The sequence below is a fragment of the Oryx dammah genome, unplaced genomic scaffold, assembly GCF_014754425.2.
Source record: "Oryx dammah isolate SB20612 unplaced genomic scaffold, SCBI_Odam_1.1 HiC_scaffold_28, whole genome shotgun sequence".
Lineage (NCBI taxonomy): Eukaryota > Metazoa > Chordata > Mammalia > Artiodactyla > Bovidae > Oryx > Oryx dammah.
Genome location: NW_024070212.1, coordinates 20,057,381 through 20,061,598, shown reverse-complemented (window position 1 = coordinate 20,061,598; position 4,218 = coordinate 20,057,381). Strand labels below are relative to the sequence as shown.

General features: G+C 50.4%; 1 non-coding gene across 1 annotated transcript; it reads left to right on the top strand.

Moving 5' to 3' along the window:
• Window positions 1–2,641: 2,641 nt before the first annotated feature.
• On the top strand, window positions 2,642–2,714 carry TRNAV-AAC. The gene has a single exon. It is a non-coding gene; the product is annotated as a tRNA-Val (tRNA).
• The last annotated feature ends 1,504 nt before the right edge of the window (window positions 2,715–4,218 follow it).

The following is a 4,218-nucleotide window of genomic DNA, read 5'->3' as shown; positions in this document are numbered from 1 at the left end:
ACAGAGCAGCCAGGTAGGCTACAGTCCATGGGGTCGCAAAGAGTCGGACACGACTGAGCAATTTCACTACCACTTCACTATTCTTTAATATACATTTATTTTGTTACATTCATCATGATAAAATATATTGAAATGTTTAAAAATGTATTCAAATGTTACAAAAGACTGAAGTGCCAGCTTCTCTTTGATTGTTTCCTCCCAGAACATACTTAATATTGGCCACCTTCTGTGCCAGCCGTTATTTGATTATCTCATTTAATCTACACAATAGCGTCATGAAGTACTTATTATTTCTCATATGACACTGGCAAAATTGGCCTAGCAAGTTGGAGTTGACCCAAGGTCAAAAGGAAGTTAAGTGGTGGCACCAGGATTAATAGGAGGCCCACTGAGTGTTGGGCTCATTACGTTTGGGCTAAATAGTCTCTGCTGTTCCTGGTTTCCTGTCTACCTTTCGCCCCCGATCTGTGTGCTTGAGGCTGACCCTGCCCTGGAAACCAGCATTTCCAGGTCTTTCTTGCCCATGGAATCCAATGGGTGCAGCCAAACAAATGAGATCAGAAGGGAGAGGGGAGGCATGTGCATGATAAATGTTGCCTGCCGTATCAGCAAACAAAGCATGCTGTGCCATCTAACCGCCAGCCACTACCGGCCTTAATGAGTGCATTCAGAAACCTATCTGTTGTTGGAGTAGGAAATGGCAACTCACTGCGGTATTCTTGCCTGGAAAATCCCAGGAAGAGAGGAGCCTGGTGGGCTGCAGTCCATGGCGTCCCACAGAGTTGGATATGACTGAGCATGCATGACTGAACACAGACTGTGGGATCTTAGTTCCACAAACCCTGGCCCACAGCTGTGAAAGCACCAAGTTCTAACCACTAGACTGCCAGGGATTTCTTATCACACCTTAAGATGTCAGTTACCTGGGTGTAAACTTCCTCGAAGCACTTCATTGCATGTATACTTGAAAACTGCAAGAGACTGGATCATAAATGTTCTCATCACAAAAAAGAAATGAGAATTATGTGATGGGGTGGAGGTGCTAGTTAACGCTCTGGTGGGAATCATTTTGCCATATATAACTATATATAATCAACGTGCTCAACTCACACAGTGTTATGACAATCATGTCTCAAAAGAGTTGGAGAAAAAAAATTTATGAAAAAAAGAAAGAAACCTGTGTTACTTCTTCGGAACGCATCAAAAGCCAAGGGGGACACGCTCCAGTGCTGCCAGTTCAAGTGCAATACAGCTGGGGAGGAAGAAGGACTGCTTCCTCACTGGTCACCTGCCCAGGGTTGTCTGCTTTGGCTCCGGCAGCTGGTGGGAACTAGACTGGCCTTCACCAGTGCCAGGACTGGGTCCCTGCAGGCTCCCACTTCATCCTCATGAGGTGTTTCGATGAGGAAATCACCAAGGAGTTCTTCTTTTCCCCTAATCTATTACCACTTCTCACTGTGTCTCTTCAAGACCTTTGTGGATGCTGACTGGACAGGGCTTGAAGGAGATGCTGCCCTTCCCCTACTGGTCTCTTCTGGCCCGGAGGGTACTGCCCGCGAGATCAGAACCAGGGGGCCGGGAGGGCACCGGCTCTCTGAGAACCAAAAGTCGCCGCGTGCCCCCAGGTGCGCCGTCACCTGCGCCTCGCCGGCTCCCGGCCTGCTGAATCCACGCTGCCAGCGGAAGCGTCTCCCGAGGCGCCACACCTGCGTGGGGGCTCTAGACCCCGCAGCATGGGCCATGCCAAGGTGGCCCGGCCCTGCCCCCGACCCTGGAGGACAGGCCGGGGAGAGGCCAATCTGGACCGACCTGGCCAAGAGAGTTCTCAACCTCGGCCCAGCCCCACGCACTCGAGGTTAAAAGACCCAAACCCTAAAGTTTCAAAGGAGCGAGACTCTCGAGTTGAATCCATCTCCCGAACTTTATGAGGAAAGTTGAGGGAGGAAATCAGACCAAGAAAAAGATTATGTGCGTCAACATGCATAACTAGCCACAGAAAAATAGGATTTTCTGACAAGTTGGAAGTGTGGTCTGAAAGACTGGTGTCAAAGGGAAGTGTGTTTGCTCTGAGCCAACAGAGCATCAGGTAAGGTGGGAAAACACCCTTGCCACAGGGGTGGAAGGGGAAAGACCCAGAGTTTCTTTTGGAACCCTGGGGCTTTCCCAGAAAGCGTGATCCATTGACGCTGTCCCCTTTCCCACGTCTGTGGTCCTTAGAGATATTTGGCATCCCAGGTCTCACCTGGGGGCCTCCATTCCAACTCCTTTTTTTGGAAGACAAATCCCAACGGTTTCCATCACTCTGATGCTTGCTTTTCAACTATCAAGGTCCTGAAAGCATCTGGACCTCGCTAATGGAAGGAGTACCTGACCAGTTGCAGTTCACAGAGGAGCCTGAAATTTTGGCCTGGGAGAAGAGTGGGGGGAGTGGAGAGCAGATTCTGGGGGATCCTGAGGTCTCACTGCCTGGGGGCCCACAGGGACCTCGCTCTGGGAGAGGTGAGGAACTCTCAGTCAGGGCCTTTCAGGAAGCCCAGATCCTTACTTGAGGGATCACTTGGGCTTCCTTCCAAAATTTGAAGGCCAGCGGTGTCCAAACATGCCTTTCTTGAGCGTGTCCCTAGGAACTGTTAGTCGTGTGGTTTCCGTAGTGTAGTGGTTATCACGTTCGCCTAACACGCGAAAGGTCCCCGGTTCGAAACCGGGCGGAAACAACGTTGCTTTCCTGTAAGCTTTTAGATTCATGTTTTAAACAAAAATGGAGGCCTGCCGCAGGGAGTGAGACTTGGTGCTTCAGCTTCACCATCAGTCCTCCCAAAGAATATTCAGGGTTGATTGCCTTTAGGGCTGACTGGTTTCATCTCTCCTTGACCTGCATACAGGTTTTTCAGGAAGCAGGTAAGGTGGTCTGTTTTTCCCATCTCTTGAGGAATTTTCCACAGTTTGTTGTGATCCACACAGTCAAAGGCTTTAGAGTAGTTCATGAATCAGAAACAGATGGCTTTCTGGAATTCTCTGGCTTCTTCTATGATCCAGTGGCTGGAAAACGGAGGAAAAGAACCAAATTAATTGGAAAAGTATATGGAAACGGTTAAATAGAGACTACTACAAACAGTGGAAGAAACTTCATTCGTAAAATGAGTTTACAGGGTAGATGATGAGCCTACTGTTTCATGAATTCCAGGATTCCCGGTGACCGGACGTAAGTCCTCCTGTGTGTGTGTGTGCGCGCGTGCGCGCGCGTGTATCCAAGACACAGAGTAATGTAGTAGTGGAGCTCAGGAGAGGATGCACAGATTAGAGACAATCGTATATCATTTACATTCTAAGAGTGAGACCCCTCCCTGGGTGGGCTCGAGCCGGGAACTTTTCCGTTAACAGCCGAACTCCGTAACAGATTGCGCCACAGAGACACGAGGAGAGCTTACTCCTCACTCCGACAGGAAGCAAGCATCCTTAGGGAGCTAGCCGGAGCCACCTGTGTCTCTCAGAATAGCGTTTTCCACTCCGAGCCTCGGACAACCTGAGAGATGGAGTCCACTCAGCGTGTTCATTCCCGCGGGGAAGCCGTGCGATTCCGAGGGCAGAAGGTCCCCGAAGTGTCCCCGCCGCGCGTTGCTCCAACTCCGCCGCAGATGCCAGCGGCCAGGAGACGTCCCCAGCTTGATCCAAGGGGCGCCCGAAGGAAGCTGATGGCTCCTGGTTTGCTCCGCCTTCATCCGACCATTTGCGCTCCTGGACATCGGTTTAGTAGATGAGGTGCGTGTGGCTGCAGCTGGAGAGATCACGTCCAACGAGGAAACGTGAAAAGGAGCGAGAGCAGGCAAAAGCATGGATGAGACAATGAGACCTCCCAGGAAGCCTGTGAAGAGGCTCAGACAGATCGTGAGGGATAAAAGATAATTCTATTCAGTAGCAGAAAAATTTGTTGTGCTGTTCAGTCTCTCAGTGCTCTGGGACGTCTTGCGACCCCATGGACGGCAGCAAGGAAGGCTTCCCTGTCCATCACCAACTCCCGGAGCTAGCTCAAACTCATGCCCATTGAGTCGGTGATGCCATCCAACCATCTCATCCTCTTTCACCTTCTTCTCCTGCCTTCCATCTTTCTCACCAGCAAAGGTCTTTTCCACTGAGTCAGCTCTTCTCATCAGGTGGCCAAAGTACTGGAGCTTCAGCTTCAGCATCAGTCCTTGCAGTGAATAGTCAGGACTGATTTCC